The sequence below is a fragment of the Puma concolor genome, chromosome D4 (assembly GCF_028749965.1).
Source record: "Puma concolor isolate L17-30 chromosome D4, mPumCon1.1.hap2, whole genome shotgun sequence".
NCBI lineage: Eukaryota > Metazoa > Chordata > Mammalia > Carnivora > Felidae > Puma > Puma concolor.
Window position 1 is genome coordinate 73,459,103 of NC_141679.1, and position 23,216 is coordinate 73,482,318.

At 40.6% G+C, this 23,216-nt stretch overlaps 1 protein-coding gene across 5 annotated transcripts in view; it reads left to right on the forward strand.

The window, feature by feature from the left end:
- The first annotated feature begins 4,933 nt into the window (after positions 1 to 4,933).
- Positions 4,934 to 23,216, forward strand: part of KIAA1958 (KIAA1958 ortholog) — a 162,053-nt gene continuing 143,770 nt past the window's right edge. For all 5 annotated transcript variants that reach the window (XR_015242954.1, XR_015242955.1, XM_086683717.1 and 2 more), the window contains exon 1: positions 4,934 to 5,171. The gene's annotated coding sequence lies outside the window, so the exon portion shown is untranslated. The remainder of the gene's footprint in view (positions 5,172 to 23,216) is intronic.

Here is a 23,216-nt window from a genome sequence, read left to right on the forward strand (position 1 = left end):
AATATGGTAGGGTGTTTTATGGCAGTTTACTAATTTTCATGTTTGCTGTGTCCAATCTGCTGTTAAACCTATCTATTGGATTTAGGATTTTAGTTAGTACAGTTTTTGGTTCTGGAAAAATTTTTTTGGTACTTTTTTTTTTTTTAATGTTTATTTTTGAGAGACAGAGTGAGCAAGCGAGTGGGGGAGAGTCAAAGGGGGGACAGAGTATCCAAAGCAGGCTCTGTGCTGACAGGAGCAAGCCCGATGGTGGGGCTCAAACCCACGAATTGTGAGATCATGACCTGAGCCAAAGCCAGATGCTCAACCAACTGAACCACCCAGGCGCTCCACCTTTTTTTTTTTTTTTTTTTTAATGTTTACTTATTTTAGAGAGAGACCATGAGCAGGGAAAGGACAGAAAGAGAGGGAGACAGAGGATCCAAAGTGGGCTCTATGTTGACAGCAGCGAGCCTGATGCGGGGCTTGAACTCATGAACCATGAGAGATCATGACCTGAGCCGAAGTCGGACACTCAACCAACTGAGCCATCCAGGCACGCAGTACTTCTTCTAACAGCTTTATTGAGGTATAATTCACATACCATATAATTCACCCATATAAAGTGTATAATCTTGTGGTTTTCATATATTCAGAGTTGTGAAACCATCATCAGCATCAAGTTTAGAAAATTTTTAATCACCCCAGAAAGAAACCCTTTATTTTTTAGCAGTTACCCCATTTTCCCCCCAAAGCCTCTCAGGCCTAGACAACCACTAATCTACTTTTTGTCTCTAGACTTGCCTATCTGGACATTTCATATAAATAGAACCATAGAATATATGGTCTCTTGTGACTGGCTTTCTTCACACAGCATGTTTTCAAGGTTGATCCAAATTGTAGCATGTACAGTACTTCATTCCTTTTATTGGCTGAATAATACTCCATTGTATGAACGCACCATTTTTTACTTATCCACTCAGCAGTTGATGAACATTTGGGTTGTTTCTGCTTTTTGGTCATTATGAATAATATTGCTATGAACATTCATGTACAAGTTTTGTGTGCATGTTTTCATTTCTCTGGGGTATATACCTAGGAGAAGAATTGCTGAGTCATACAGTAGCTTTGTTTTACCTTTTGAAGAAATGCCAGTCTGTTATCCAAAGCATCTGCACCATTTTAACAATATCACTAGCAGTGTATGAGGGTTTCAGTTTTCCACATCCTTACCGACATTTGTTATTGTCTTTTTCATTATAACCATCTTGGTGTGTAGTGATATCATTGTGGTTCTGATTTGTGTCTCCCTGATGGCTCTATTTCATTCTTTTTTAAAGGTTCTAGCTCTCTAGTGAAATTCACCATTTTGTTATTGATGTTCTTGAACATATTAACCATAATTGTTCTAAAAGTTGCATATAAAACTACAGTATCTGGATCATGTGTACATCTAATTCTAAAGTCCTTTTTTTTTTTTTTTTTAAGAGAGAGAGCACAAGTGGGGTAGAGGGGCAGAGGGAGAGAGAGAGAGAGAATATCCCATGCAGGCTCCATGCTCAGTGTGGAGCCTAATGTGGGACTCGATCCCCCCATCCTAGGATCATGACCTGAGCTGAAATCAAGAGTTGGATGCTCAACTGATTGAGCCATGAAAGCACCCCTGTTTCTAAAGTCTTTTTTTCTGGGGCGCCTGGGTGGCGCAGTCGGTTAAGCGTCCGACTTCAACCAGGTCACGATCTCACGGTCCGTGAGTTCGAGCCCCGCGTCGGGCTCTGGGCTGATGGCTCAGAGCCTGGAGCCTGTTTCCGATTCTGTGTCTCCCTCTCTCTCTGCCCCTCGCCCGTTCATGCTCTGTCTCTCTCTGTCCCAAAAATAAATAAACGTTGAAAAAAAAAATTTTTAAAGTCTTTTTTTCTTCTTCTTGGCTTTTGTGCAGTTAGTTTTTTCTTGGTGTGTTTGGTGATTGTTGACAGAATGTTAGATATTGTATATGAAATATTAAGATTCTTCAAAGAAGATTTTTTTCTTGCAGGCACATAGAACATGGAAAGATCATCTTGACCCACCTAGTCATTTAAATAGTTCAGGCTGTTTCAGGCATTGTTAGTGCTATTTCTGATATGATTTTACTCTTAGGGTATAGTTCTTCAAGGGTCTCAACTGCAAGTTTGAGGTTTCACTGGGACCCTTCCTTCCTGTTTAATTCTCTCTAACATTATACGACAGCCAAGTGTTGTTGCCAAGATTTTTTTTTTGTGGGGGGGGGGGACTCAGCAGTTTCATGGCTTCTTGCCTGTTGCGTGCACAAAGCAAATGCCTGTTGTGTGTACAAAGCAAATGACATATAGAGTGATTGACTCCTTTTGCCATGATTGCTTTTTCTCTGGGATCTTGGCCTCTTAAGTCCTAGCTGCCTCGATAGACTTGAGCTCCAAATTTTGTATCCATAGCCCAATCAGACTGTTGAAAATTCTAGGATGCTCCTCACTGGTTTCTATACTCCTAGGCACAAATCAACAATGCCCTAAGAAGGAAAAGTGATTGAGAATATAGGATTCACTTCAATGTGTTTCCCTTCTTGCTGAGCTCTGGGACTCTCAAGCCTTGGTTGCCTAGGTTGCTCTACAATAGCTTTAAACAGTTTTTGTTGTTGTTTTAATGTTTTAAATACAGATTTTACAGTCCTTAGTGGGAGAAGTAGTTTGTTCAACAAAGTATCTCACCATAGCTGAAAGCCTGCATCATTGAAGAAATTCATCATGATGGAAATATCCTTTAAATGGGACTGCATTCTTTTTGTTTATGTATTTATTTTGAGAGAGACAGAGCTCAAGTGGGGGAGAAGCAGAGAGAGCAAGGGAGAGAGAGAATCCCAAGCAGGCTCTGTGCTATCAGCACAGATGCGGGGCTTGAACTCACAAACTGTGAGATTATGACCTGAGCCAAAATCAAGAGTCAGATGCTTAACCAACCGAGCCACCCAGGCACCCCAGGGATTGCATTTTTAAAAAGTTATTTGTAATAAAACCCAAACAAAAACATGTAATATAAAATTTATCCTGTTAACCACCTTTAAGTTTGCAGTTCAGTAGTGTTAACTATATTCACATTGTTGTCACAGATCTCTAGAACTTTTTCATTCTGCTAAACTGGAACTCTATTCTCGTGGAACAACTCCCCATGTTCCTCTCCCCCAGTGCCTGGCACCAGCCATAATACTGTACTTTGTTTCCATGATTTTGGCAACTCTAGGTATTTCACGTAAGTGGAATCATGCAGTATCCCAATAGTCCTTTTGTGACTAGTTTACTTCACAAGAATGTGAAGTATTTCACATTTTCCTAGAATATTTTCAAGGTTCATTCCTGTTGTAGCATTTGACAGGATTTCTTTCTTAAAATTTAAGACGTAAGTCTGAATAAGATTCTATTGTATGTATCTGCCACATTTTGTTTATTTTCTCATCCAACTGTGGCCATTTGGGCAACTTCCACCTCTTGGCCATTGTGAATATGCTGCAGTGACCACGGGTGTGCAAATAAATCTTCAAGTTTCTGCTTTAATTGCTAGACATATACCCAGAGGTGGGATTTCTGGCTCATAATTTTATTCTTTTTGCGGAGCCTCCATACTGTTTTCTATAGTGGTTACACCATTTACATTTCCATCAGTAGTGCACAGGGTTCCAATTTCTCCACAGGATAACATATTTGAAATATGTGGCAAGTAACTGTTGTTTGTTTTTTGGACAGACATTATTTTGTCAAAAATGTTCACATGGATTTTTTTTAATTAGCCTATGCCAGGAGGAGTCCTGATGTTGATAGAGCAAGGTGTTAAGAATTCTTCTTTGTTTAGAAGTTAGTCTCTTTCTCTGCCTCATATTCTTCTCTCCCCTCACATACCCCAAGCGTAAAAGGGACTAAGGTGTCCTTTGTCACAGTGGGGTGAGGCAAGGATGTGAGCACCACATAGCTAATAAGATATGCTTTAAATGTTATTTATTACCACTATTATTTTTTGGAGATACTTAATGCTAGAAGTAGAAAGGGAGTTAAGAGCATGGTGCCAAACTATCTGGGATGAATCTGGGTTCCTCCAGCTACCATCTGATCCTGGGCAGATGTCTTAATTTCTCTGTGCCTCAGTTTCTTCATCCATAAACTGGTAATGCTAACAACACTCACTGCATAGAGTTCTTCGGATTAAACAAATTAATATTCTCTAAGCACTTAGTGTTAACCCCGGACACATATTAAGTGCTATAAAAGTGTGTGCTAGATAAAATAAAGGTGGAAGGTGCCAGCCCTACCTCTGTTGTACCAAGCTGTCTAGGTGATACTATTGTACGCCTCCCTGGTTCTAGTGTGTTTTAGGTGTTAAGTTGCCCCTCTCTCTCTATGGGGTGGATGCGAGTGTGGTAGTTGGATTGGTAACTTCTACTGGGCTGTGGTGACTGTGGGTTAGATGTGTCAGCAGCAGGAGGTGTTCCTGGACGTGCCTGGGTGTGGAGGTGACTCTACTCGGTGCGTTAAAACAGGTGTTACACACCAGACGAACGGAGCAGGTTCTTGCAAGGTCCGCTCCTTGGGTTTAGGTGGAGCTGTATGGAGCTCCAAGGAGCAGTGGGGACCGCGGCAGGACGGAGAGCTGCCCACTTCAGAGCGTAGCGGGGATAGTGGGTTTCACACCTGTCTGGGTGCAGAGACCCGAACCCCTGCGCGCCGGTGTGTGGTAGGAGGGTCGGTCCACACCCCCTCCGGGCAGCGACGACCGCGAGCTCGGAGCGCTTCGTAGGAGGTGTCGTTACACACTTCCTGTAGGTCTCGCGGACCACGGCGCGTTTCCGGTGCCGGCTGGAGCCCGGGGTCCGAGCCCCCGCCCCGTTCGCCGGCCCCGCCCCGCCCGCGCCCCGCCCCCAGCCCGCCGCGCTCCGAGCCGGGCGCGCGGAGCCTGGGGCGCACGGAGCGGCGCGCGCCGGTCGGCAGAGCCAGGCTGGCGCCCCCGCCCCCCGCTCCGCGCCTCCGTCCGCCCGGCGCCTTCCCCGCTCTTCTTGCCGCCGCTCCCCGGCCCTCTGGCCGCTTTCCCTCCCTCCCCTCGGTCCCGCCCCGTCCAGCCCGGGCTGCCCGGCTCCCGCAGGCCCCCCCCGCCGCCCGCGTTCCTATGGACAGACGCACAGACACCTGCAGGTGGGTGAGAGCCCGCGCGCGGGGCGGGGACGAGCGCGCCGACGCTGCGACCTGGGCCGGGGAGCCCCTTTGTGTGGGGGGCGGCCGCGCTGGGGTCCGGGCTGTCTCCCCTTCGGCCGCCAAGCAGTGACCCGGCTGAACCCTCTTTTGTCTTCTCTGGGGGGGGGGGGGGGGGCGGGGTGGGAAGGCCGAGAGTCAGGGCAGCGACCCGGGGGCCAGCCGTCGCCGGGCTTGGGGGCGCGACGGGTGAGACCCCAGGCGGCCGAGCGGGCTCCGGGAGCGAGCTTCGGCGGCCGAGGCTCTGGTCAGCCTTCGCGGGGCCGGCGCGGCGCCCGGCATCTCCTGTCGCCGCCGCGGGCGCGCTGCGTGGGTCTGGCTCGCCTGCTCCTGCTCTTGGGTCTGTTTGGAGGTGGGAAGGAGGGCGGGAAGGAGAAAGAAAAGATCTGCCCTCTTAGTTTCCAAGTGTTGAGATGGTTGTGGAGAGAGGGAGAGAGGTGGTTCGGGGCTTTGCCCGACTTGTTTCCCTCGCGAGAGGCACGCTGAGGTGCGTGTGGGGCGTGTGTGGAGGAACGTGCATCGCTTCGGTCCCTTATTTATTGTTTCTAACGGAGGAGGGCTTTCTCCGAAGCGCTCTTCCGCCCCCTCCCCCATCCGAGGCTGCGCGCAGTGATTTGTGTTTGTTATCAAATACATCGACAAATGTATTCCCTGGGTGCAAGGAGGCTGGGTTGACCAGAATCAAACCCAGATCAGAGAAGGTTTCTGGTTTTCAGGTGGTTCCTCTTCTGTTTCTTAAGATTAGGTTGGGACTTTCAGGCAAATCAAAGATGAACATGGCTGTGATTTTTTAGGAATTTTTGGATATCTCTCCATATTTTAAAGTTTGATGGTAAAGTTTTGCTATTTCCCAGACTCCTTAGGATTAGCCTGACCGAATCTTCTACCTATTAAGTAAACAGTTAACAAGCGACTCAGATAGTGATAGCTTCCACAGTGGAGGTTAAGTTGGAGTGCAGTAAACATCTAGTTTTCCGTTCAGGCTAAAACCTTTATTTTTGCTGGTTTAAAATATGAGATCTTCCACAGCGTGTGGGGAGAACGTGAATGTTAGAACTGATTTTTCTCCCTGTGATTGTTCTTTCCCTCTTTTATTCTATGTTTTTATGTATTCTCTCTTTACAAAACCTACGATTGGGTTGCACTGGTGGATATAATTTTTTGAAAAGTACCGTGGGTGATATTTCCGGTTTATGTTATTTATCTGAGTTTCTTATGAAGAGTTGATATATATTTGTAGATATCCAAATTGTAAGTGAAGTTGACTAAGTACCCAGAAACTTAATATTGCACATTCAGATTTTTAATGCAGGTACAGATTTATATCTTTATATTAATCTCAATTTACTCACTTCTGGAGACTTTTTTTTTCTCTTTGTCTATTGTTTGGAATCCATGTTGACAAATTTAGATTTGACTTATCAAGGAGATTAAAAGAATAGTTTTGGGTACACTCAGTTATACATACAGCTATATGTAGAAAACAGAGGCTTTCCTTGAAAAACATAGTGGTGCAAAATATTTAAATTTTCATCAAATGAGATATAGAAAGCAATGTGCTTCTACAGACGCTTTCTCAGAAAGCAGAGCACACTTTAAAAAAAAAAAAGGTTTTCTTTTTACATTTATTTATTTTTGAGAGACAGAGTGAGACAAAGTGAGAGTGGGGGAGGGGCAGAGAGAGAGAGAGAGGGAGACACAGAATCCGAAGCAGGCTCCAGGCTCTGAGCTGTCAGCACAGAGCCTGACGCGGGGCTCGAACCCACAGACCGTGAGATCATGACCTGAGCCGAAGTCGGACGCTCAACTGACTGAGCCACCCGGGTGTCCCAGCAGTGCACAGTTTTAATGCAGTTTTAACTAGGCAAACTGATTTTTGTCCTTATGAAGAGGAGACCATTTTAGTATGCCAAAAAGAGTGATCTTCTTCTAGGAGAAAAATTTATCCTACATTCTTGCCCTAGTTACATTAACAGATTAATATTATTGCATGCCTAATTTTATGTATACCTGGAGTGTACATTTTTGTACACTTAAAACCTAGAAGAGGCTACTTCTAACATTTGTCTCACCAGCCCCTTTGAATTGATCAAATTATATTCCTGCTTTGACTTCCTGTCTAGATTAGCTAAACCAAATTAGGCTGCATAGAGCTCAGTGCAAGGCACTAGTAAGCTCTTGAGCAGGGTTCTTCTTTTTCAATAAGGATGGCCTAAAGAGCATGGGTATTGAAATTTGTTCGGGCTTATTGTCCTAATTTGTTTTTTTTGTTTTTTGTTTTTTTTATTATTGTCCTAATTTGTATTAGGAATGGGATGGAATTCGAAAACACTCCCAGAGTTTCAGCTATTAGATTACACACTCTTTATCAGTTCTTAGAAATTTCAAAAAAAGAAAATAACAACTTGAATTGCTTGTTTATGTATTTATTTATAGGACTGGCAATTGGAGGGATAAGGTTTAACAAAGAGTCAGTGTGTAAATTAAACATTAAGAGTGTGTGGCCTGTTTTGAGAATTGCTTGGCAACTTGTAGTTATGCCTAACAGTTTTCTGGGATTGGCAGTGTAGTGTCTTTACGTGGGCTGGCTAAAAGATAACACCTAGTTTTTTTTGCTTTGTTTTTATTTTTGGCTCTGATATGTGGATATTTTTTGGTTTTTGTATAATTAGCAGTAACATTTTAGTGTAATCAGAAGCAGTGCAGAGAACCTTACATATTTTCAATTGATTTCTCTTCTGGTATGTCGGTGTTTAGGAAGGCATATAAATTATTTTTTAGTCTTCATGGTTGAAATTTTTTTCAGCTACTAAATGTTACTTCCAGAAATTTTGAATTTTTATGTAAAGTTGGGTTTTAAATATACTTGAGCAATATAAACTGACACTTACCAGTTTCTTTTTTTTTTTTTAAACAACACTAAGCTGTCCAGTTAAATTTGATAGGCTTGAAAATCTATAGACTTTTCCTGCTTGTTAGTTACCAGCGTGTTACCATTAAAGGAAACCCAAAATGGCCACTTGGGATTACTTGGAACCCTCAAAGGACTGGTATTATCATTAGTAATAACCAAATGGAAGCTGAAAAGTAGCAATTTTATTCTTTATAATAGACCTGTGACTTTCAGATCCTTCCTTTTCATGAAGTTTTTTGTAGCCTGGTGTGGAAGCAGGTCTTGACTGTTAGAAGTGTGGACAGTGACCTCTCATTCCAGCCTTTATCGTCCTGCATTGTTTAAGAATGGCACAAACTCGTGCTGCTCTTGGAAAATGCGGAATTCATTCTTGGATTAATATTCTGCTACCAGATGTACAAGGCTGGCTCTGAAGAAGCTTTTTCTTTTAAATACTGTCAAAAATAGAGAAGCTGAAGATTGGAGAGAAGCCATTTATTTTGAACAGTTTATTTTTTGACAGTTTGTGTTTGTAAAGAAACCTGCTCATAATATTTACTTAAGAGAGCTACATAGTTGCCTGAGGAAGCCCCACAGGTTTCTTTTTTCCTTTAAAAAAGTTTCCATAGAGCTTAACTCTTATGTGATACTTCTTGACTTTGCTTTTGATTAGTTGATTTATGGACTTTATTTACCAGCATGATTGGAGAATTCTTTTGCTATACAGAAATTGCACTCTGCCTGTGCTCTGATCTGTTTCCTAGGTAACAAATGTACTGCATAGATTCCATAATGAGGACTGTGGTTGGCTAGTTACAGTGTAAATTCTGTTGTTTGGTAAAGCTTAGTCTCAAATTCAAATAAAGGTCAAGAAACCAAAAGTACTCAAGATGCAGATTTTTGAATTTTATTTTGTATTCAATGTCAACAAAGTTTAATATGCTTTTCTGGAGAAAGGCAAATTATGCAGCAGTATTCAAGTGTATTTTGTAAAGTTTTGAAACAGTTGGAGAGCCTTTTCACTATTCTGTATTGGTAATACCAATGGCTTTAGTGACAAGATGTATTTCAAAACTTTGTCACACTTTAATATAGATAGCAAAGTGTTGTTGTCTAGGACATCTGTAATTGGTTCTTTTGTACTGGAAGAAAAGTAACATATATGTTGCTAACTTGTGCAGTTTCATGTGAAATACAACTTTTAAAAACTTTAAGAAGGCATTAAAACATTTAAGAAACTTTTAAAAACATTAAAAGTCTTGTTATAAAATGATGCATTTGACTCTATTTCCCCTCTGATCTGCCTAAACTTTGGCCCCCTCAGCACCTGGGAGCAAGTCTCTTTTAGGTAGCTACGAATTGGAAAATAGCTTTCTCCTTTACCTTACTGTCCTCTCAAAATCTATGGCCTGTATAGTTTTAGATACAGGGCAAGAAATAATATAGGTTCAATTATTAGTGATTATTACTTGTTTAAAAAAACTTGCAATGAACCATAATTTCATTAATACTCACTGCAACTATCTTTTCATTTGATGCTTGCAACTGTTTTTGTTTGTTGATCGTCAGGGATTCTGTTAGCAAAAAAAAATTTTTAAGTTATTTATTTATTTATTACATTTATTTATTTTTGAGAGACAGAGAGTCAGAGTACAAGTGGGGGAGGGGCAGAGAGAGAAGGAGACACAGAATCTGAAGCAGGCTCCAGGCTCTGAGCTGTCTTACAGAGCCTGATGCGGGGTTTGAACCCACAAACCATGAGATCGTGACCTGAGCTGAAGTCGGATGCCCAACTGACTGAGCCACCCAGGCGCCCCAAGTTATTTATTTATTTTGAGAGAGAGTGGGAACGAGTGCAAGTGGGAGAGGGGAAGAGAGAGAGGGAGAGAGAATCCTAAGCAGGTTCTGTGCTGTCAGCATAGAGCCTGACATGGGGCTCGATCCCAAGAACTGTGAGATCATGACCTGAGCTGAAATCAAGAGTTGGTGCTTAACCGACTGAGCCACCCAGGTGCCCCTGAAAATTTTTTAAAGTTAATCTGAGGAGCACTTGGCTGGCTCAGTGGGTAGAGGATGCAGCTTGGGGTCGTGAGTTTGAGCCCCATGTTGGGTGTAGAGCTTACTTTAAAAAAAGTTAATTTGAATTCTAAAGAATTATCCAAAGTTGCTACCATTACTTTCTCTTGCTTGGCAGGATTGTTTATGTATTATTTACTTACTTTTTTAGTTGATTTCAGGAATAAGACGTATCTTATTTGGGTGTTCCTTCTTCTTGGTTTTCCTTAGAACTGACACTACTTGAAACGTTTCCGGGCTTTTCAAGTTGCAAATATTGTGTCCATTATGTTTTCTCTTGAATGTTCACTATTTAAAGTTTTTTTTTGGATTATTTTTTTTTTCTTTTCTTTTCTTTTTTTTAACGTTTATTTATTTTTGAGACAGAGAGAGACAGAGCATGAACGGGGGAGGGGCAGAGAGAGAGGGAGACACAGAATTGAAAGCAGGCTCCAGGCTCTGAGCCATCAGCCCAGAGCCCGTCGCGGGGCTCGAACTCACGGACCGCGAGATCATGACCTGAGCTGAAGTCAGAAGCTTAACTGACTGAGCCACCCAGGCGCCCCTATTTTTCTTTACAATATTTTTAAGTAGGCTCCACGCCCAATGTGGGGCTCAAACTCACAACCCCGAGATCAAGAGTCTTGTGCTCCAGGGGTGCCTGGGTGGCTCAGTTGGTTAAGCATCCGACTTCGGCTGAGGTCATGATCTCAGGGTTCCTGAATTTGAGTCTCACATGGGGCTGTCTGCTGTCAACGCGGAGCTGGCTTTGGATCCTCTGTCCCCTTCTCTCTCTGCCCTTCCCTCTCCCTCCCTCCCTGTCTCTCTCCCTCTCTCTCTATCTCTCTCTCTCTCAAAAATAAACATTAAAAAAAAAAACAAGAGTTGTGTGCCCCTATTTAAACATTTTTTAATTGGGGTGCCTGGATGACTCAGTTGATTGAGCATCTGAGTCTTGGTTTCCATTCAGATCATGATCTCACGGGTTTATGGGTTTGTGGGTTCAAGCCCCACATTGGGCTCTGTGCAGACTTTGTGGAGCCTACTTGGGATTCTCTCTCTGCCCTTCTCCCCTCATGCATTTTCTCTCTCTCTCTCTCTCTCAAAATAAATAAATAAACATTAAAAAAAATTTAGATGTTTGTTTATTTTTGAGAGAAAGAGAGACAGAGCATGAGCAGGGGAGGGGCACACACACAGAATTCAAAGCAGGCTCCAGGCTCTGAGCTGTCAGCACAGAGCTTCACCTGGGGCTCAGACCCATGAACTGTGAGATCATGATCTGAGCTGAAGTGGGACACTTGACCAACTGGGCCACCCAGGTGCCCCCCCCCCAAAAAAATAAAAAAAAATAATAATCATTGTGTTATTTAAGGCATAGTCACCACATATCAAAAGCTCTGCTGTTCTGAGACTTCATACTTCTGGGACAGAGTTAACAGTATTTGTGAACTCCTATCTAGCCAGAACTACTTCCTCTTCCTAGCCAGTTTAGTTAACAAGGGCTGCCATAACAAAGTATGACAAACTGGGTGGTTTAGACAACAAAATTTTCTTACGCTTCTGGAGGCTAGAAGTCCCAGATCAAGATGTTGGCAGAGTTGGGTTGTTCTAAGGATTCTCCTTGGCTTTCGATGGCAGTCTTCCTCAGATATTTTCACTATGTGCCTGTCTGTGTCCTATATTCCTCTTTTTATAGGCCATGAAGTCATCACCTTAGAACTCACCCAAATGACCTTATTACCTCTTTAAAGGCCCTGTCTCCAAATATTGTCTCATTTTGAAGTCCTGGGTGTTAGAACTTAAGTATATGAATTTGGCAGGGGTAGGGGGTGAACAATTCAGCTCATAATACAGCCCATTCCTCCACTCATTGCCTTTCATGCATACCTACTTCACTCCATATGTGTGATATAATCAAGTCCCTAGACTACTTGGTTCCTGCTTCCCAAGATTTCTCAGTTCTGTTTGCCCCATACAGATCACATAGTACTCTGTCACCTTTGCCTATCATTGGTCTTGGTTCTACAGTTAAATATATTCAATGCACAACACAAGTCCTTATGCTAAGGCTTCTGTAATCGTCATTTGATAGTTTAAAGCTCTTTGAACCCTCATAAATGCCTCATGTGAATAATGTGTCCTGTCTTTCATGGTTAAAACTGTTTGTGGCTTTTATAGTTGAAGGTCAGGGGCGCCTGGGTGGCGCAGTCGGTTGAGCGTCCGACTTCAGCCGGGTCACGATCTCGCGGTCCGGGAGTTCAAGCCCCGCGTCGGGCTCTGGGCTGATGGCTCAGAGCCTGGAGCCTGTTTCTGATTCTGTGTCTCCCTCTCTCTCTGCCCCTCCCCCGTTCATGCTCTGTCTCTCTCTGTCCCAAAAATAAATAAACGTTGAAAAAAAATTTTTTTTTTAAAAAAAAAGAAGGTCAGTTTTGCTGAATATAAGTACTTGGCTCACATTTTCTTTCCTCGGGTTTCTTAAATATGTTACTCTCTGGTAGGGTTTGGCAAACCTTTTCTGTAAAAGGCCAAATGGTAATTATTTTAGGCTTTGTGGAACATAAGTCACTGTCAAAATTACATAACTTTGCCACTGTAGTGCAAAAGCAGCCATATAGAGTATGTAAATGAGCAAGCATGACTGTGTTTAGAGAAACTTTATTTACAGAACCTGACAGTGGGCTGGATTTGGTACCCAAGCCATAGTTTGCTGAGCCCTATTCTATTGTATTCTGGTAAAAAGTGTTGTTGTCAGAGTCTAATACCTGTGATTTTTTTAAAGTGAATTTAACTTTTTCTTAGATGCCCAAAGGACTTTTAATCTTTAAAAACCGATACTTTTACTAGAATATGTATTTTTTAAAAAAAATTTTTTTTCAACGTTTATTTTTTTGGGGACAGAGAGAGACAGAGCATGAATGGAGGAGGGGCAGAGAGAGAGGGAGACACAGAATCGGAAACAGGCTCCAGGCTCCGAGCCATCAGCCCAGAGCCTGACGCGGGGCTCGAACTCACGGACCGCGAGATCGTGACCTGGCTGAAGTCGGACGCTTAACCGACTGCGCCACCCAGGCGCCCCTAGAATATGTATTTTTAAAGGTTTATTTATTTTGAGGGAGAGACAGAGAGAGCATGAGCAGGGGAGGGGTAGAAAGAGAGGGAGAGAGAGAATCCTAAGCAGGCTTTGTGCTATCAGCGCAGATCTTCATGATCTGAGCCAAAATCAAGAGTTGAACGCTTAACCAATTGAGCCACCCAGATGCCCCTAGAATATGTATTAAGTGTTGGCTGTTCTCATAAATATTTTCATCAGTGATAGATTTTAGTATTTAACGTTTCATTGCTTTCATTTTCTTTTTGGGGTCTCCTGTTACATGTATGTTGGATCTTCATTGCTTGTCTTTTATATCTACATCTTTCCTCAAATTCTTTTTATCTTATTTTTAAAGTTTGCTTTATTTTTGTATTTTTCCTTTTTATCCTTTATTAAGCAGTATCCCTGGTATCTGTCCTTTAAGTCGTGTTCCTCCAGTTTTGTCTTCCTTTCTGAATTTTTTTCTTTCTTATTCTGTCCAGAATTTTGTCATTGCTTTCGTAAATGCTCTTGTTATGTCTACATTCTCTCTCTCTTTTCTTTTTTTTAGGCTATTTCTGATTTATTCTTTATAGCTCCTGTCAGTTTCTTAGTTTCTTTTAATTAATATTAAGATATTATGTTACAGTTCTTATCTACTTTATGGCCATATTTTTCTGATGTGCCTTCATTGGTTAATGCATTATTTGGTTCTTTTTGTCTTTTTATCACAGTACTTCACATAGGATTAGATTGCATTCTTTTCTCTTGTTCATGTTTAATTTAGATGGATTCACCTGTACTGTAGGAGAAGGTTTCTGTGATGGAGGTGGAAGTAGGCCAAGATAGTTTATTTTTATTATTTTTGTTATTATTATTATTAATTTCTAAATATTTTATTTATTTTAGAGAGAGTGTGTGTGTGTACAGATGCGCACAAGTGGGACAGGGGCAGAGAGGGAGAAGGAGTCAGAGGATCCGAAGCAGGCTCCACACTGACAGCAGAGAACCTGATGTGGGTCATGAACTGTGAGCTCATGACCTGAGCTGAAATCAAGAGTCTGACATTTAACTGACTGAGCCACCCAGGTGCCCCTGAGTTTTACATTTTATAGTTAAGTCTGATCTGTTTTGTGTTAATTAAAAAAAAATTTCTTAATGTTTATTTATTATTTTTGAGAGAGAGACAGAGTGTGAGTGGGGGAGGAGTAGAGAGAGGAAGACACAGAATCCAACACAGGCTCCAGGCTCTGAGCTGTCAGCACGGAGCCCGAGGCAGGGCTCAAACTCCATGAATCGTGAGATCATGACCTGAGCTGAAGTTGGACATTTAATCTACTGAGCCACTCAGGCACCCCAGTGTTAATTTTTATTTAAGGTGTGAAGTTTAGGTTGAAGTTCATTTTTTTGCCTGTGAATGTCCAGTTGCTCCTGCACCATTTGTTGAGAAAGCTGTTCTTCCTCCATTGAATTGCTTTTGCATCTTTGTAAAAAAGCAGTTGAGCATACGGATGGGTCTGTTTCTTGGTCTATTCCATCTGTTTTTGTGAATAGATTTGAGGAGAATCCAGAACTAAGCCTTTGCTACTGTTTAACTTGCTTAGAACTCCTTGTTCATTCTTTTTTCCCCCCCTTCTTCATTCTTAAGTATGATTTTTTTTGTTATCGTGGAAAACTTTTTGTTCCTGTTGGTCAAAGGGGACAAATATTAGGTTAAAAAAGGTTAAGACATGCAGTAATTTGATTAATAGTTTTTTGAGTTTATTTGCTTTATAATATAGTGATAAGCTGACATAGATTTGTTTCAGAGAATTCAATTCTTTTGTAAATTACTTGGGTTGTTAACATTTTCCTGACAATTGTGGTTCAATAATAATAAGTATACTTTGGCATCTTGAGAAAACAGAGCTCCACGTTAATGAATTTTTGTATAACTAAAGTTTATTTCTTCTACAAAACTTAAGATTTTAATTATTTTTAGGGAAAATGTTTCCCATCTGTGGTTAAATTTAAATAAAGGGTGGCAATTCAGTTACTTATGGAAATCTGCCAAGAATCCTTTTCTGGCATTTGGATGAACACAAGCAGATAAAGAAATTTGTTTCTGTCCCCAGAAAATTCTCTTCAGCTTTCTGGCTCTGAAGTTTTGCAACTTTAGACAGGTTTCTTACAACAAATGCAAGGAAGATTCCATCCACCTAACTGACAAATTGATCAAATTTATGGATTTACCAAAACCTTGTTTAAACAGTCTTTGAATATTTCTGTGAAATTTTAGCTGAAGGTATTCCCATTCTACCTTCAGAGCAGCATTTTAAGGAATGTTCTGGGTTTTTTTGTTTGTTTTTAGGAATGTTCTGTTTTTGAAAGCAAAGATTATATGATGGCGTAGTCTTTTTGTAAGTATTTTCTTTCTAATATATTTCATGCAAATGTGTATATTCAATGAAAAGTATATATTTTTGTAAATAATATTCTACCAATGAATATATTTTGTTAAATATATTTAGTATTTGTGAATACATTCTTAATATGCAGTACTCATAAATTGTTTTTTGGCCAACTGGCTGGTTTACTTCTGACAGATAAAAGTCTTACCGCAAATTATATTTCCTGTATATTTAGCATTTCTCTGATCATGTGTTTATACACTGATAAGGTATAAAACTCTGCACTTTTGCTGTACCTGGGTGGCTCAGTTGGTTAAGTGTCTGACTTGTTCTTGGCTCAGGTCATGATCTCACAGTTTGTGAGTTTGAGCCCTGCGCCAGGCTCTGTGCTGACAGCATGGAGCCGGCTTGGGATTCTCTCTCTCTTTTCTCTCTCTGCCAGGTTCTCTCTCAAGTAAATAAATAAACTTAAAAAATCTACACTTTCCATTAATAAAGTAATTGCCTCAAGTCTTTAGTTGTTTTTTTTTTTTTTTAATTTTTTTTTCAACGTTTTTATTTATTTTTGGGACAGAGAGAGACAGAGCATGAACGGGGGAGGGACAGAGAGAGAGGGAGACACAGAATCGGAAATAGGCTGCAGGCTCCGAGCCATCAGCCCAGAACCTGACGCGGGGCTCGAACTCACAGACCGTGAGATCGTGACCTGGCTGAAGCCGGACGCTTAACCGACTGCGCCACCCAGGCGCCCCAGTTTTTTTTTTTTTAATGTATATTTATTTTTTGAGAGAGTGAGTGAGCACACGTGTGAATGCAGGAGGGGCACAGAGAGAGAGAGAGATACAGAATCTGAAACAGGCTCCAGGCTCCTTGCTGTCAGCACAGAGCCCGATGTGGGATTCAAACCCATGAAGCGTGAGATCATGACCTGAGCCAAAGTCGGATGCTTGACCAACTGAGCCACCCAGGCATCCCTTTTTATTCTTTTTAAAGTAAACTCTAACCTCCCCCCCCCCCCAATATGGGGCTCAAATTCATGACCCTGAGATCAAGAGTTGTATGCTCTACCATCTGAGCCAGCCAGGCACCCGTAGGGTTTTTCTTATTAAAACTTATTTTTAGAGTCAAAATTCATCCTGTAGATTTGCCTTAATACCTTTTTAGTTGATGCCTTCCTGTTAGTCATTCAAATAGTTATTTTATTTGTCTTTCTAAGAGCATACTATTAGTCTAAGAAGTAGGGATATCCTTATACATTATGTAGTAAGAAACAATATTTTTGTTTAAAATGAAAGAATGTAGTTCTATATAATAGTTTTGGGGGTTTTTTTTTGAGAAAAGATTACATAGGTGAAAAGGTCCGTCAGTTTGGCTATGTGAAAACTTAAACTTTTAAAAAGTTTGCTTTTGGGGTATCAGGGTGACTTGGTTGAAGCGTCGCACTCTTTTTTTTTTTTTTTACAAGCATGATAATGTTTATTTTTATTTTTTTTCAAGGAAGTAATCTCTTTAATTTTTTTTTCAATATATGAAATTTATTGTCAAATTGGTTTCCATACAACACCCAGTGCTACTTTTTTTTTTTTTAATATTTGTTTAATTTTGAGAGAGACAGAGTGCGAGTGGAGGGGAGGGGCAGGGAGAGAAGGGAAGACAGAATCGGAGCAGGCTCCAGGCTCTGAGCTGTTAGTGCAGAGCCCGATGCGGGGCTCAGACTCACAGACCGTGAGATCATGACCTAAGCCAAAGTCAAAAAATGACCCACTCTTGATTTCGGCTCAGGTCATGATCTCATGGTCACTTACGTAAGATTGAGCCTTGCGCAGGCTCGGTGTTGAGTGTGGAGACTGAGATTGTCTCTCTCCCTCTCCCCTTGTCCCTCCCCTTTGTGTGTGTGTGTGTGTGTGTGTGTGTGTGTGTGTGTGTGTGTGTGTGCGCGCGCGCGCGCGCCTGAACTCACTGTGCTCTCCCTCTCAAAACACACACACACATAAACACACAAATAAAAAGTTTGTTTTTAAAAAGATAATGCAATTAAAAAGAAAGGCAATAGTTTGTAGAAAATGTAGCAATATGATAGGGAGTTGAGGTCTTCATGGCACTGTATTATTTTTATGATTTACAAAAGAATTAATAAAACTTCAAGGACAATTAGGTTAAATGAGCAAGAAAAATGTTCAGCCTCACTGATAATTAAGCAAAAATAATATAGCAATCCATTTTCTTTTAATTTGCTTTCTTAATTCCAGTATAATTAACATACAGTTTCAGGTGTACACTAGTTCAGCAATTCTGTATGTTACTCAGTGCCCATCACCAAAAGTGTGCTCTTAATCCCCTTTATCTATCTCAGCCATCCCCCCACCTACCTCCCCTCTGGTAGCCACCAGTTCTGTATATATGAGAGTCTGCTTTTTTGTTTGTTTGTCTCTCTTTTTCTGTGTTCCTTTGTTTTGTTTCTTAATCATTTGCTTTTTAAAAAATCAGCAAAAAATATAAAATGAGATAATGCCCATTGCTGGTGGGGGGAAAAGAAGGGAGGAAGTTATTCTCATATCTTGCCGATGTGTATATAGAATTATTTATTTGTTCTCTTAAACTTTTTTTTAAAGGAAATTTCCCTTTTTTTAATTTTAATTTTTTTTTTAATTTATTTATCTAGAGAGAGAGCAAGAGAGAGAGAAAGCATGAGTTGGGGATGGAGGGAGGGAGGAAAGGAGAGAGAGAGAGAGAATCCAGAGCAGGTTCTGTACTTCCAGTGTGGAGCCAGATGCAGGACTCAAACCCATGAGTAGTAGATCATGACCCAAGCCAAAATCAAGAGTTAGCTGCTTAACCGACTGAGCCACCCAGGTGCCCCTGTTCTTTTAAACTTTGAAGGTGTAGGGGAGATAAAACTTGGTTCTACCCTGCTCAATTCTGTGGCAGGGCCTGAGTAATAAACATGGTAAGAGAAAAACATACAGATGTTACTTAATATTAAAAATTTTTCAGGGGCCGCCTGGGTGGCCCAATCGATTAAGCATATGACTTCAGCTCAGGTCATGATCTCGCAGTTTCTGAGTTCGAGCCCTGCGTTGGGCTCTGTGCTGACACCTCAGAGCCTGGAGCTTGCTTCAAGTTTCGTTTCTCTCTCTCTCTGCCCTTCCCTTGTTCATGCTCTGTCTCTCTGTCTCTCAAAACTAAATAAACAGTAAAAATTTTTTTTAAATGTTTGTTTTTAGAGAAAGAGAGAGAGAGAACTTGGGAGCAGAGGAGGGACCAGAGAGAGAGGGAAAGAGAAAGAATCCCAAGCAGGCTCCACACTGCCAGCACAGAGCCCAATACAGGGCTTGAACTCACAAACTATGAGATCATGACCTGCATGAAAATCAAGAGTTGGAAGCTCAACCTACTGAGCCACCCAGGGGCCCTGAGATGTTATTTAATATTTTTATGTGCACACAGGGTCTTCATAAGGGAAATTAAGACCTGAAGAAATGGGTTGAACTGAGAGTTTATATAGTTTTTTTTTTTTAGTGTTTATTTTTGAGAGAGAGAACGTCAGCGCATGCAAGTGCAAGTGTGTGCACATGGGGGAGGGGCAGAGAGAGAGGGAGACAGAGAATCCGAAGCAGTCTTGACACTGTCAGCACAAAGTGGGGCTCAAACTCACAAACTATGAGTTTATGACCTGAGCTGAAGTTGGATGCTCACCTGACTGAGCCACCCAGGCATTTCAGAAAGTTTATATAAGTTTTAAACGAAGAATCAATAAATTTGATGGGAAGTGACTAGGCAAAGGAGTTTCAGCTAGAGGCCATAAATTGTGAAACAGTGACTAGAAAATATATGGGAGAGACTAATGGAAGGTAAGGGTTATTTTAGTAGGTTTGGTTGTACAGATCCATTTTGGCATCATCTCCCAGTCTCTAGTGCTAAGAATGTTCTTCTCTTCTGGTATAAAGAGGGCATCTTTCTCATGGGAAATTTTATGACCTGCTTTTGGGTAGAAAGAGGGAGGTCAGAGAGACTTTTCTGAATTTTCTATTTCTCAAGTGTTTTCAGCCCAAAATAATATGCCAAAGTGACATATTTTGGGGTGGCATGTTCTGAACCCCTTCAAAATATAATGTGTACCAATAATGAACATATTGAGTATACAGTTGAATTTTAACAAATTGTGTAAATGTGACTAGCACTCATATCACTAAGCAGGACTTTATCAGCACCCTAGAGGAACCCCTTGTACTGCTTTCTGTATCTGACATAGCCTTTTTGAAGGAAAATAAGTATCCTGACTGATTGCTGAGTCAGGGTATATATGCTCAGCTTTAATAGATACTGCCAATTTTCCAAAGTAATTGTATCAATTTATACTGCCATCAGCAGTGTGTTAGTGTCCCAGTGGCTCCACTTCTTCATGATTATCCTTTTGAAAAGCATTTTGACAGAATGTATCAGGAGACATAAATATATCTATCGCCAATTATCTAGTAATTCTACTAATTGAGAAGATAGAAAAAGATACATGCACAAAAACATTCCGTGAAGCAGAGATCAAAGACCACAGGCTAAATCTGGCCAGCTATATCCCACATCCAGTTTCAACCATTTGTTTTTTGTGGCTACTTTTGTGCTATAATGGAAGAGTTTAGTTGTAGAAACCTCGCGAAACAGAAAATATTTACTATCTGACCCTCTCCAGAAAAAGCGTGCTGACCCCTGCATCAGAGCATTATTTAGAGTAGTGAAAGATTAGCAATAACCAGTATATCCATCAGTTGGGGAATTACAAGATAAATCCTGGTGTAAGCACTTGATGGAGTAGGATATAGTCATTTAAAATGATGACAGAGGGGCACCTGAGTGGCTCAGTTGGTTAAGTGGCCAACTTCAGCTCAGGTCATGATCTCACAGTCTGTGGGTTCAAGCCCCACGCCAGGCTTCATGCTGACAGCACAGAGTCTGGAGCTGCTTCGGATTGTGTGTCTTTCTCTCTGCCCCTCCCCAACTCACACTCTGTGTCTTTCTCTCTCAAAAATGAATAGACGTTAAAAATTGTTTTAAATAGTAAAATGATGATAGAGATTATTAATCCAGCAAATATTTATTGGGCATTTGCTATGTGTTAGCTCCTTTTCTAGGTGCTGGCAAATCAGTAAAGACAAAAATTCCTGCCCACATAAAACTTTAATTTTAGTGGAGGAGATAGAAAATAAATGAGATAAATATCTAAAATAATATGTATGACGTAAGTGCTAAGATGGAAAAAAAAGGGAAGGGAGATAAATATTTTAGGGTGAGGGCTTGATATTTTAGATTGCCTTCTTTCTCTGAGAAAATGACTTTTGAGTAAGGACTTAAAATAAGTGAAAGGGCTTGATATACAGGGAGTTGGAGGAAGAGCATTTGAGGCAGAGGGAAAATCAAGCATAAAGGAGCAAAGTTGGAAATGTGCTTGATGTGTTCTGAGAACGACAGTAAGATGAAGGGCTGCAGTAGAGTGAAGGAAGGGGAGAAGAGTAGCAAGGGATGAGGTTGGACAGGTAATGGGGGTGGGGGTGGCAGTGATGATGCATCATGGTCAACCTCGTATAATTTAGCTATCTTTTATAATAAAATGCATATTTTGAAACTTGAAGGATTTTGCATACTTTAGTAGTCAATTACTTCTGGTGATTGTAGCCTGCCAGTGGACAGCACTGTCTTAAATCATCTTAGGAGTTTCTGGTTTTTTAATGATTAATTTTTCAGTGTTTGAACTGGAAGGAACTGTGGAGACCCCTTTATTTTTTGTTTTATGGGTAAAGGAAATGATCTGAAGAAGTGAAGGAACTCAGGCTTTCAGTTTTTTTCCATATGTGTTTGTATGTTCCATCACTGTTTAATCTGAGGTTATTCTGTATTTTAGTGATTTTTGTCATTAATAACTTATCTAATCTTTAACATAAAAAAAAAATCCTTTTTAAAATAATGAAATTTAAATCTCTGTTGTCCAGATTTTCTCAGTGCCAAAACCCCTGTAGCCAATATGGTGTTAATAATGAATTCTTTTGGCTAGCACCCTGGTTGAGACCATATATATAGAAGGACTCAGACTACCTGGGTTTGTTTCTGGCTCTTATTAGTACTTAACCTCCCATTTATAAAATGATTTGGTACTAACTATGTACCTCATAGGGTTGTTGTGAGGATTAAATGAATTCATGTGGGTAGAATGCCAGGCAACTAGGCCAAATTATTATGGAGGCTTAAATATCAGGAAGGGAAAGTATTTGAGCCTTAGATACCAGAGAAATTTGAGTTCGACAAGTACTTGGATTGTGTTATTGAAAGTTTGTATGTGTTTCTCTACTTTGACTTAATAGGTAACAAATAGCAATTTATTAACATTTTAATTAACATCAGCTTAATTAGCATAGTGAGTTCAAATCATGTGCTGTTGTAGCACTTATGTTATAAACCCTTCACAGCTATCAAATTTTGGGGGGAAGAATACTTATTTTAACTTCAGTAGGAGAAATACTGTGACTTAGGTGAGTGGCCTGAGTGAGTGGGTCACATGACTAAACACAGCACAGGATGAATGATAAAAGGCCACTGGCTGGCCTGAAAGCTATTGGCACAGTGTCCAGCCAGCTCTAGGAAAGATTGCTTGTTTACTGGAGCATGCAAGAGCTTTGCTTTGTGCGTATATAGGTCAGGGCAGTAAAGAACTCTGCATACACAGGGCAGTAAAGAACTCTGCATAGACAGACACAAATTGGTGAAAGGGAATCAAGTAGAGAGTGATGAGGATGTAACCCTGTCCTCTGAAGCATGCCACCAAAATTCTAGTATTTGAGTGCCCCTAATCTCAGAGAGGCTGAGCACCAATGAACTCAAATAATGGATATAGTTAAGAATTAACACTTTTTTTTTAGTTTTTCTAGAAAATGACTTTCAAAATGTATTATAAAGCTTGCTAAAATTTGAAGTATGAAAAAAAAAAACACCCCAGAATTTAACTTACAGAGTACTTTGACAATTTATGAAAAAAAAAAAGTTAGATATATTTTTCTTAGTGGTATTTAATTTAGTGAAGGATGATTTTATATACATACTGTGTCCATACTATATTTTGTGTTTGTGACTATTTGGGGGTTGCATAAAATTCTATTACTTTTTAGTGGGAAAAATCTGAAATCTTTTTGCACTGTTGATTTTGTTTTCTTCAGTGCTAAGTCTTCAGGAGTTTTACTTGCTCAGGCTGCTGCTTTTTTTCTTTTTAACATAGCTGGATAAATGCAGATATAGTCAGCAGTGTTTCTGCCTTCCTTGCAGAATCATAGGTTATAACTTAGGGTTTCTGTGGGCACATTAATTCTGAATAGAACCTAGGGATTGTGCTTAACTAGAAATGTGGTGGTTTTGGTAGTGAGTTCCTAACAGAACTCAAGTACTTATATGCTCAGTAGGACATTGCTGTTGTAGCTGTTGTGGTATTTAATTGAACCTGAAGGTCCCTCGGAGCTTTCCTAGTCCATTATATTAAACTGAGAAAGTTTTTAAAAATGCAATTCAGTATTTATGATTTAGTTAATAGTTAAGCTAAG